The sequence below is a fragment of the Cebus imitator genome, unplaced genomic scaffold, assembly GCF_001604975.1.
Source record: "Cebus imitator isolate Cc_AM_T3 unplaced genomic scaffold, Cebus_imitator-1.0 Scaffold122, whole genome shotgun sequence".
Lineage (NCBI taxonomy): Eukaryota > Metazoa > Chordata > Mammalia > Primates > Cebidae > Cebus > Cebus imitator.
In genome coordinates, this window is record NW_016107437.1 from 4712352 (window position 1) to 4724441 (window position 12090).

Here is a 12090-nt window from a genome sequence, read left to right on the forward strand (position 1 = left end):
AACATTAATAGCTGAATTTTTATCATTTTTGGGGGGAAGACAGAGTTTCACTCGTCACCCAGGCTGGAGTAGAATGGTGTATTCTCAGCTCACTGCAACCTCTGCTTCTTGGGTTCAAGTGATTCTCCTGCCTCAGCCTCCTGAGTAGCTGGGATTACAGGTGAACACCACCATGCCCTGCTAAAATTTTTTGTAATTTTAGTAGAGACGAGGTTTCTACTAAACTTTTGTTGACCAGGCTGGTCTCAAACTCCTGACCTTGAGTGATCCACCTGCCTTGGTCTGCCAAAGTACTGGGATTACAGGCATGAGCAACCATTCCCAGCCATTATTATTATTGATGAATGTCCTTGTGGAAGATAAAATCTTATGCTGGCCCCCATAATTCCTGGTAATCACACCCGTGTGAGTTCCCTCCCTTTCAGTATGGACACGACCTGCGACTTGCTTCTAAGCAACAGACTATGGCAAAACTGATGGGCTATATCTGATGAGGTTACTACGTTACATGAGATTGTAGCACCCATCTTGCTGGAACCTCTGTTTCTCTTTTATTGGATTGGAAGAAGCAAGTGTTCGTGTTAAGAAGCTCTACACTGAAAGCAACTGAAAGTGGCCTCTAGGAACGGAAGACAAGAATCTGAAGCCCTTAGTCCCATAGGAAGGGACCGAATTCTGCTGACAACCAATGATGTGAACTTAGAAACAGATTCTGCCCCAGCTGAGCCTCAGAAAAAACCACAGCCCCCACTGACACTTTGATTGCTGCCTTTCAGAAGACCCAGCTAAGCCATTCCAGACTCCTGACTCACAGAAACTGCGAAATAATAAATGTGAGTTGTTTCCAGCTGCTAAGCTCATAGTGATATTGCTGTGTAGCAAAAGATAAGCAGTACGGTTTTTAATACATTCAGTAGCAGGAAGAGTATAGAAGAGATGGTCTACATAAGAAAGAAGAGAAAAAGTGACTTGTAGTTGATTTCTAATAATTCCACGATAGCAATCAGTCACTCAACCAAAAACCACAAAATGCTTCATTTTCCCATTTTCCAAGGACAGAGACCCCCTCACTGCTTTCCCCAAACAAACATTGCTTTTGATGAAGAGAAGTTTTGTGCAAATAAGACATCCCACTGGAGAGGGCAGATGATCCTAGTACAGGAGACCAAAGAATAAATCTTATTCAATTGATCCATCACTAAGGTGTTTATGAAACCAACATTACAGGGCCTAATTTATAATACAGTGCACAGCTGAGACTTCAGGAAGTGCATGACTGGAGAAAGGAAAGTGGGGGGCGGGGGGGGAGAGAGAGAGAGAGACAGAGAGAGAGAGAGAGAGCACCCAGTCTTCCACCTGTTGTAGAACTGTGTGTGGTGCCGTTAAGTGCAGAGATTAATGGTTCCTCATAGCCATAAATAAACATTTTCCTCTTCAAGGAGTCCTGGGGGTTAGGAATCTGGTTATAATTGGATGTGCTGCAGTATGGTTTTCATCTACAATCACAGTATGGAGAAAATCAGAAGAATAGCATAAAGCTTGAGTGCGGTGGTGATTGGAAATACTGCTCATCAGTATGCCGGCAACGGCGCTGCCTCCTACCCCACCCTCTCCTTCCTCTGCTTGGCACCGGCAGTGCAGGGAAGTGGGTGTCCTGGGACAAGGCAGGCACTGGGAAATTGGAAACTTTTCCCATTGGAACTGCACTTCCTTTGGCTGGTATTCAAGACAGGGCAAATTTATTCCATCTCTGCCCTGTTTTGCCCATCTCTAGTAGATTATGACAATTATCCAAGGGCAGAAATCAGGAGAATAAAGAAACTTTCCTTTCTCCTCCCCTCTGTCCGCCACCTTAGCTTTCAGGTCTCCTCAGGGGAGAAACTGGTCATTTCTCTAGAACTTTGTGCTTATTTGTTAGCATGACATCATCTCTGTAAATGCATTTACTAAAGAGAGAGGATGTTCAAGGAAATGATAGATGTAAAATGCATTGCACTTCTTTTCCAGTGCACTGGAGGTGCTTCATAAGTGGTACGCTTCCTGCACGCCTTCGTTTGTTTGCATGACACTCACCTCCTTCCAAACCTGGCCTCACTCTCACTTCTTAGTGAAATGCTTTAGGATTGGATCCTGAGTCTAATCCAATAGTTCTCAAAGTACAAGTGTGGTCACTGCATCAGCTGAGAGCATGTTAGAAAGGGAAACTCTCAGCCCACCACAAACCTACTGAATTTGGAACTTGAGCATGGGGACCATCAATCTGAGTGCAAGCCAGCGGGGGAGTCCCGATGCAGGCTTAGGTGGGATAACGACCATTTCCGTCCTTCCCTCGGCATCACCTTCAATGCCTTTTGGATCATCCACAGGACTTTCTTTTACCACAAACTCTGGATTCACTGGAACTATTTCTGAAAAAAAAAAAAAAAAAAGCCACATTGTCAGAGCTTAGAAATCTATTACAGAGATTTATTTTTCTTCCTATGGGTTGTAAGAGGATTTAACGAATATTAGTTATAACTTATTGATTCATTCTTTGGTTGCTCTACTCTGAGGATCTTTCATGTGTACATATATCTCCTTTCAGGGCTGTGCTGGTAAATGTTTAACAACTGGCTCTCCAGGAACAAACCACTGCCATGTAGCATTTGCCAGTTTCTGTGGTGTAAATGCTCCCACCCTGACCTATATCAAGCTGCCAATCCAACATCGCTGAGAAGACTTGGGAAGAGATGTGTACAATCAGTTCTCACCAGTTCACACTAGGTGGTACCAGCACCCCACAGCCTGCTTTCCAACAAGCACCCGCATTTCTCAGAGTGGAGAATATTCTTTGGCACCCCCTCTTCCTACCTCTCCTGCTAGCTGGAGTTGGGGGAATGTTACTGTCTCAGCAATTAAGGGAGTAGATCACTTGAGTCTCTTCCCAACATTTTCATCCTTTCTGTTCATGCCATATTCTGTGGGAGGACTTGCCGATTGGACTGGTAACAGAGACAGTCAGAGGCACACATTTTGCTAGCTGGCAGGGCCCTGTGATAAAGGCAGAAACCAACTGGACCCTTCTTCTTTCTCTTCTGTACTCATGCACATTTGGCTCCCTTCCCTCTTCCCGTTTCTCTTTCTATGTCATGAATTAAGGAGACAAAGCAGCACCTGACTTCCCTTCCTATGGCTGGCAAGTTGGTAGAACCCACGTGGCTCATGCACCCAGTCCTGATGAATTCTAAGGTGTCCAATTCAGGAAGCCCCCTTGGACTTTCAGACCCAGACACACATACAAAAGAGACCCAGTCCAGGTGTGGTGGTTCACACCTGTAATCCTCATGACTTGGGAGGCTGAGCCAAGAGGATCTCTTCAGGCCAGGAGCTCAAGACCAGCCTGGGCAATATAGGGAGATCCCATCTCTACAAAAAAAAAAACAAAAAACTCTTTTTACATAAGCTGATATGGCGGCATGTACCTGTAGCCCTGGCTACTCAGGGGGCTGAGGCAGGGGAATCACTGAGCCCAGGAATTTAAAGCTGCAATGAGCTATGATTGCAACATGGTGCTCCAGCCTGAGTGACAGAGCAAGACCCTTATCTTTAAAACTGAGAAGAGAGAGCGAGAGAGAGACAAAACTCTGGAAACAGAGGACATCAGGCAGCAGGCACTGCGTCCACCATAAATATAGTCTGCATTGCATTCCCTCCTTGATCATGGTCCTTGTGTCTAAGGTAACCTGAGCCAGGAACCTTGAAACCCTAACTCCTAGCACACTGCTCTGAAAACTGAGGGACTCGATGCTTTATGGCAAAAGAAGAGCCTGCGTTTGGGGTCAGATGGTCCTCGGCTGAAATCCCACCCTACCGCTTATGAGCCAAGTACTCTTGAACAACTGCTTAACCTCTCTGAGCTTCAGTTGACTGATCTATAGAATGGCAACAGTAAGAGCTACCTCTCAGGATTCCAGTTGAATGAGATGGTATACGTAAGACATTTTAGTGCCTTGCTGCTTCTCTCTTTCACTCAGGACCATGGCGCCGGCAGGATGGGCAAGTGTCATGGGCTTCATACTGCCAGGAAGCTCCACAGTCACCCATGAGACCAGCAGTGGCGTGATACACAGTACAGGAAAGCCCATTTGGGCACAGCCCTGAAGGGCAATCCTTTTAGAGGTGCTTCTCACGCAAAAGGAATTGTGCTGGAAATAAGTAGGAGTTGAAGCCAGCCAAATTCTGCCATTAGGATGTGTCAGGGTCCGGCTGACCAAGAATGGCAAGAAAATCACAGCCTTTGTACCCACTGACGGTTGCTTGAACTTTATTGAGGAAGACGATGACGCTCTGGTTGCTGGACTTGGTCGCAGAGTTCATGCTGTTGGTGATATTCCTGGAGTCCACTTTAAGGCTGTCAAAGTAGCCGACGTCTCTTTTTTGGCCCCATACAAAGGCAAGAAAGAAAGACCAAGTTCATAAATTTTAATGGTCAAAACACTGTAGTAATAAGTTTTCATATACCAAAAGAAAAAAAAAAGAGACATTTAGTATGGTGGCTGGCATACAGTAGCTGCTCAATAAATGAGACATTTTCTAAATCTTACTCCATGGTGCCTTGAGCTCAAAGACAGTTCTGTGTCTCAAGTTCAGCCCTTTAAGAGCTCCTGTGCCCTCTAGAGAGTCTGCTTGTGTCCACTGCCAATCACCTGCCTCCGCTCCCGCCTCTGGGCCAGAGCAGCAAACACTGCAGGCCATATTGGGCCCCGCCATGGTCAGTCCAGTCCCACGTGGTAACTGTGATGTGGTTCCCTTTGCCCCATATCCAGCTGTTCATTTACCCTGGCCCATTCAGGCAGACTTTTTTTCTACACAAAGTGCAGTATTTGCAGTCAGGGGCCATTCTCTCACCTTGCAAACCTCCTTCAGGGAACCAAGGGCCAAATCCAAGTTTTCTCCTTCACTGTTCAAGGACCAGTGCAAATCAAGGGATGTGGCTGAGTTTTGTTTCAGTATACCTGAACAACGTGGGTCAAAGGATACATAATTACAGTTTCCCTGGAGGAAGTCATTCAAGAGATTTATTGTGCAGCAAGGTGACTGTAGTTAATGACACCATAATATATTCTTGAAAAGTGCAAAGAGAGATGTTAAGTGCTTGAATCACAAAAATGATTACTATGTAAAGTTATGCAACTGTTAATTAGCTAGATTTAACCATTCCACAACGTATAGATACTTCAAAGCATCATGTTGTATACACAATGTTATTAGGTTGGTGCAAAAGTAATTGCATTTTTTGCCATTACTTTTAATGGCAATATCTTATAAATTTAGGTAACCTTATATAAGGCTTTTAAATTTTTTAATTAATTTATTTTAAAAATTATGATGTCCTTATATAGGGATGAGTGTGTCCAGGAGCACAGAAGGAAAGATGCCTTCTAAGCGTGATGCAGCTGGTGCCCCAGTCTTCGTTCTGGCTACCAAAGTAAAAATACATTCTGGGGCTTCTCGCTTACTGTGCACACAAATCACCTGGGATGGTTAAATGCCAATTCTGATATAGTAAATCTGGGGCAGGCCTGAGATTCTGCATTTCTGCCAAGCTCCTAGGTGAGGTTCATGCTGCAGGTCCATCGACCACACTTTGAATAGCAAGAAACTAGACAGTAATGACACTGGCGCCTGGGACACTGGGGAAATACTGGCCAGCAGGGTAGAAAGTGGTGGTCTAATGAGTTCCAAAACAAATGAGATGGCTGGGCATGGCGGCTTGCACCTGTAATCCCAGCTCTTTGGGAGGCAGAGGCAAGGGGATCACTTGAGGTCAGAAGTTAAAAACCAGCCTGGTCAACATGATGAAACCCTGTCTCGACTAAAAATACAAAAATTAGCTGGGCATAGTGGTGCATAGCTGTAATCCCAGCCACTCAGAAGGCTGAGGCAGGAGAATCGCTAGAACCCAGGAGGCGGCAGAGGTTGCAGTGAGCCGAGATCACACCACTGCATTCCAGCCTAGGTGACAGAGTGCGACGCCATCTCAAATAAAAAATTAAAAAATAAAGACATGGACCCATCACAAGTAGTAAAATCTTTCCTGTGCCATCTTCCTCCCCTTAATCTGCTTGCTCAACCCCAGCTCTGCAGTTCTCCCCAAAAACTCATTCTCCAAATCTCTTAAAAATTTTTACCACCTCTCTGAGAAAAAGGGAATGACCTCCCCTCCCTGGACACACCTCCCCCTCCCCAAGCTGCAAAACCCTAAGGCTGAGTCAGTTTGCAACTACTGAAGAGATTGCTAGTCACCTACTAATTTTCACTTTCTCTTGTCTCTACTAAAAGAACCTCATTTCATATACCAATGTTACCAGCTAAAGGAATATGTCCTGGTCTCTTTAATCAATGGGGTTAATCAATGTTATACATGCAAAAGTTGTTGGGTGGAGTTCCCAGGGAGTTTCTCAAAAAGACTGAACCAACTAGGAGATGTGCCGTTTTTCTTTCCCCTTTGCCTCCTACGTCCTGCCCGGAAAAACTGATGTGATTGAAGAAGCTCCAGCAGCCATACTGAACGATGAGGCACTTTGAATACAAAAGCCTGCATTTTAGTGGAGAAAAAAAATTATGAGGAGCCTGAGTCTCTGATGATCGTGAAGCCATCCTACCACCTCTAAACTGCTACACGTATGTACAAGAAAAATGAACATCTATCTTATGTAAGCCACTCTTATTTTAGTTTTCTTTAATATGCAGCTGAATCTTATCCTAATAGATAGAGTAATCCCTAGCTTAAAGATTTTATTCCAAATTCATGAATTCAGTAGTTCTCAAACTTTGGTGTGGACCAGAGTCATGTGGAGAGCTTGTTAAAATACAGATTGCTGGGTTCCATCCTGAGAGTTCCTGATTTGGTTGTGCTGAGGTGAAGGCTGAGAATCTGCATTTTTTACACATCCTATGGATGCTGTTGCTGAGGTTGATGCTGGTGCTCTGGGACCACACTTGGGGAACCACTGTGCTAGCTCACTGCTAATCTATGTGGGTAATTTTCTTATTAGACACTATAAAGAAAACAAGCCAATGGGAACTGGGTCATTCTTGTTTTCCCTTTTGTGAGCCAAGAATTCCTTTCCTGGACATATTGAACTGTACCTTTTGCCTATTTCCTTTTCTTTTTTGGCAGTGTGCCCCTCCATGTCTGCCGTTGTAAGAACCCTTGCTAAGTTGCTAACATGGACTTTTAGTCCTGGCAAAGATCCACATAGTTAATGTAAACCTACAATTTGTGAGCACTTTATCTTTTCTATTTTCCCTTGATTTTTAATGCCAAGGTTTTCACAGACAAGAGCTTAAAATTGTGTTGCACAAAAGGTTTCTGTGTTTACAGCTTTCCGTTTTGCTGTTTTATTTTGCACTTGAAGACAGTGTACTTTTCTTCCCTCTGACATAGTATTTGATTCATTATCTCCATAGCAGTCCAGTTCCTCCCACTGTCAAACATGAATTTTTTCCTCTAGCATTCTTTCTAGTCGGCCCACTCATTTCCCTCTTCTAGAGCCCCCAGAGCAATAGTAATGTCACTGGACAAATTCTTTTGCCAGCCAGCATCGGTTTTACTGCAGTTTAGTGAAAACATCCTGGTTTCTACTTAAAAATGACCTCCCCTCACTCAGCCCTTGTGGAACATGTTACCCAACTATGACCAGTCCTACCACACCATCCCCTTATTGGGGGATAAATTCAGTCCCCCTCCAAAGTCACGTGTCAACTTCCTAAACCGTGGGACCTCAATATGTGACTATATTTGGAGATTGGGTCTTTACGTAGGTAGTTAACTTAAAATGAGGTCATTAGAGTGGGCTGTAAACTAATGACTAGTGTCTTTATAAGAAGAAGAGATAAAGACACAGACATACACAGAGTGAGGACTATATGAAGACACAGGGAGAACACAGCCATCTATAAGCCAAGGAGAGAACCCTCAGGAGAAATCAACCCTGCCTGTCTCTTGATCTCAGATTTCTAGCCTCCAGAATTGTCAGAAAAAAGAGCCCCTTATAAAACCATCAGCTGTCCTAAGGACTTGCTCACTATCGTGAGAACAGCATGGGGGAACCACTCCTATGATGCAATCACCTCCCTCTACCTATGGGGACTACAGGTCCTTCCCTCAACACATGGAGATTACAATTAAAGATGAGATTTGGGTGGGGACACAGAGCCAAACATATCATACAGTCTCTGTTCCTGCTCACTTCTTCTACTGTAGTGGCAAAGTCATAGTCATTACGTTAAATAAATAGATGTAGCCACATTTCAATAAAACTTATTAACAAAAACAGGCAACCTGCTCATAGACTGTGGTTTGCTGACTCCTGCCATTATTGATTGGTTTAAAAGTGAGCACCTGACTCTGGCCTGGCCAATCAGCAAGATTCTATTCCTTGGCAGAATGATGCAACGTGGGTAGCCAACTCAGGTAAGTCCAATGAGGGTGACTCAGAACTTGCTCCATACACATGGGAAAAGGCACTCTCTTCAGTGAACTGTAGTTAGGAGTATGTGAGGCTGAAGCTGTTGTCTTCAGAGTAAAACCCAAAGGCCTTCGCATGTCTCCAAGGCATCCCGAAATGCAGGCACACCGGCCATCTTTCATCTTTTTTTTTTTTTTTTTTTTTTTTACCAGAGACAAGTATTCTGCAGATGCACCACAAACGCCTTAAGAACAAATGAGTAGTAATCAACAATTTACTTTTAAAGATATCCAAATAAGTGGGCTTGGCTTCTTTCTTGGATCCAGTTAACTAGAGAACTGTCAATTTCACTGTTTGAACACAACCCAGAACAACGTATTATGTTGTGTTTACCTAGCACTTTATATAACAGAAGTTTTAACAAGAACCTGAGGAAAATGCAACAGATAAGTCGTTTATCAAGATTCTTTGAGAATGCCCAGAAAGAAAGCAGCTTTAAAGGCACATCTGGTGAGTAATAAAGGGGCCTGGGGGATATCTGATTTTTTTTCATCCTAGTGTTATGAGATTTTTATTTAAATTGTTACACCTGAGCGAGTTTGTTGAGAGTCCATCTTTATGCCTGCTGGCGTCCGAGAGTCAGCTGGAGCTCAGACCTCTTGGTCCAGAACAAAGGGTGGTCCACATTTTTATACCAGTTTAGGGTCGGGGGCGGTAAGCAGATTATTACAGAAGCAGAAGGAGCAAGTTAGGGGAGAAGGGGATGCCTAACAAAAAGTTATACTTAAAGTTGTTTTTTTTACTCAGGACGTGGGGTAGCAGTTACCCAGTTACAGATATAGGATATACAGGGCTGGTAGGCCCTGTTTTTCAGAAAATTGGTTACAAAGATGCCAGGTGTCTTAGACCACAAGCTTTCGGAACAGAATGCCCTACATAAGGTGGGCAAACATAGCTCAGGGCGGGCAAAATGGAGTTGGCAGGACTGTTTAAAATGTATTCATTATAGCCAAGTTCAAGCTAGGATATTTCATTATCATTAACAAAAGAATTCAACCTAGCATCCCAGTATGGGTCAAATGGAGGCAAATGCAAGATAGTTTTTTTTAATTAAAAATTGAAAAACAGGAATTGTTTTCTTTTCAGACTGATACTTATCAAAATCAGATGTAAGCTTGCTCAAGTCAAACAAGTCTTGTTGCCGTTGGCTAAAGCAGACCAAGTCATGCTGCAGTAATAAGCAATGCCAAAATCTCAGGAGCTTTACACAGGTTTCTTCCTTGCTCCTGCAGAGACCTCTGTGAGTCTGGGCGGTTTTCTGGGGAAGCTGTCCTCCATGCAGTGGTTGCTTTCATATGTGGCATCTCCATTTTGACAGATGCTTCACTATGGATGGAGGGGAAAATAAAAATCACAGAGAATCCCACTCTGGCCCTTAAATGCTTCCACCTCTGAGTGACAGATAACACTTGTACTCCCATCCTATTGGCCAGAACTAGTCACACTGTTTTGCCAGCTGCAGGGAGCTGGGAAATGTAGGCTTTTAGGTGGCCAGGAAGAGGGGGATGATGGGAAATAGTGACTACCACAGTGGGATACCATCCATAGCTGCCATCAGGAGGGATGAAAGGACAACATAATCCTTGCAAACCAAGGAGAAAAACGTAGAGAAGAATCAGGGATGCAAACAAGCAAAGGAGAGGAGGCTGAATTCAGCTGCTGCTCAGTTCAGTGTTTTCTCAAAACGTGTCCATGCACCCAGTGCCTGCACGTGACACTGTTCACTGCCGTGTGGTGCAAGGGGAAAATAGAACAGGAAGTGGTCATTGGAAAGCTCAGGTGACAATATAGCCAGGCATGGCGGGATATGCCTCTAATCCCAGATACTCGGAGGCTGAGATGGGAAGATCACTTGAGTCCAGCAGTTTGAGACCAGACTGGGCAACATAGTGAAATCCTGTAAGAAAAAAGAAGGAGAGGAGGGGAGGGGAAGGGAAGGGAGGGGAGGGGAGGGGAGGAGAAGACAGAGAAAGAAAGAAAAAAAAGAAAAAGAGAGAGAGAGAGAAGAAAGGCTGACAGTATTATCCTTTACTGCTGTTAAGCTGAAAATAACAAATGACCTTCCCACATTTTTCGGTATTAAAACATTATTTCTTTTACAAAGTGATGATGATCATGGTTAGTAGTTGTTTATCTAATGTCCTACCTTCGCAAAATAAGAATTTGGCAGTCACAGGCCGGGCGCGGTGGCTCAAGCCTGTAATCCCAGCACTTTGGGAGGCCAAGGCGGGTGGATCACGAGGTCAAGAGATCGAGACCATCCTGGTCAACACGGTGAAACCCCGTCTCTACTAAAAATACAAAAAATTAGCTGGGCATGGTGGCGCGTGCCTGTAATCCCAGCTACTCAGGAGGCTGAGGCAGGAGAATTGCCTGAACCCAGGAGGCGGAGGTTGCGGTGAGCCGAGATCGCACCATTGCACTCCAGCCTGGGTAACAAGAGCGAAACTCCGTCCCAAAAAAAAAAAAAAAAAGAATTTGGCAGTCACCCATAATTTTATCCATTGTTTTAAGTTACTGTCTCAGTCAATAAACCCAAATTCTGGGAGCCACTGATGTAGTTAATGGTTTTGCCTAGAACTTGCTATAGTTGTATAAGGAAAGTTAGTTTTTTGAGCACTCATGCTGTGATGTTCAGCATATTTCCTCATTCATTCCTTACAACAATGAGGAGGAAGGCATTATTTTTCCACATTTACAGAGAAGGCAACAGAGACTCCGAAGAAACTGCTTGTGGTTATAATGTCTCTGTTGTTCCACTTTTCAGTGGTGTCCTGTATGAAACTCGTGATTCTAAATGAACTTACTGATTTCCCATCCCAAACCTGTTCTGGCCTCCAGCTCATGTCCAGCCCCTCAGTAGCCTTCCTCATCCCCACCGAAGGCACCACCATCCACATGGTTGCTTTGGTCAAAAACCTAGGAGTCATTCTTAACGCTTCCTTTCCTCTCCCCCTCATCTCAAACCCCATGTATCAAGGACTCCGTCTGCTGCTGTCCCGGATATATCTCGGGTTCATTCCCTTCACACCCCTCTGTAGCATCGTCTTTTTCAAGTCTACCATCATCTGTCAGCTGAATCACACATTAGCTTCCTATCTGGCCCCCTTTTATCTATTTTTGCCCCATCTAACTCATCCCCTACCAATAGTCAAACTGACCCCTTTTATTTTATTTTTAATAAAATAGACACAGGGTCTTGCAGTGTTGCCCAGGCTGGGTCTTCAATTCCTGACCTCAAGCAGTCCTGCTACTTCAGCTTCCCAAAGGGCGGGAATTAGAGGCATGAGCCACTATGCCTGGCCAACCCTCTTGCAATTAAATTAGGCCATGAAGTATTTATTTCTCCTTAAAACCTTCCATGACTTTCCACTGAGCTTAGAAGTCAGCCCAGACTCTAGGATGGCGTCATAGGCTCCCATGACCTGGATCTGACCCTCCTCTCCGATGCCATGTGATCCAACATCTCCCAGGCACACTGACCTTCCATCTGTGCCTGGAGCGTGCCAAGCTTTCCACATCCTTTGCACGAGTTGTTCTCTGTGACTGGGATGCTTGTCCTCCTGCTCCTCGTATG

At 44.4% G+C, this 12090-nt stretch overlaps 1 long non-coding RNA gene and 1 pseudogene across 2 annotated transcripts in view; both read left to right on the forward strand.

Moving 5' to 3' along the window:
• The first annotated feature begins 252 nt into the window (after nt 1-252).
• Nucleotides 253-5788, forward strand: LOC108312204 (annotated as a pseudogene).
• Nucleotides 5789-5956: 168 nt separating this feature from the next.
• The window catches only part of LOC108312206, a 20755-nt gene continuing 14621 nt past the window's right edge, over nt 5957-12090 (forward strand). For both annotated transcript variants that reach the window (XR_005202071.1, XR_005202070.1), the window contains exons 1-2: nt 5957-6663; nt 8666-8963. This is a non-coding gene — a long non-coding RNA (uncharacterized LOC108312206). The remainder of the gene's footprint in view (nt 6664-8665; nt 8964-12090) is intronic.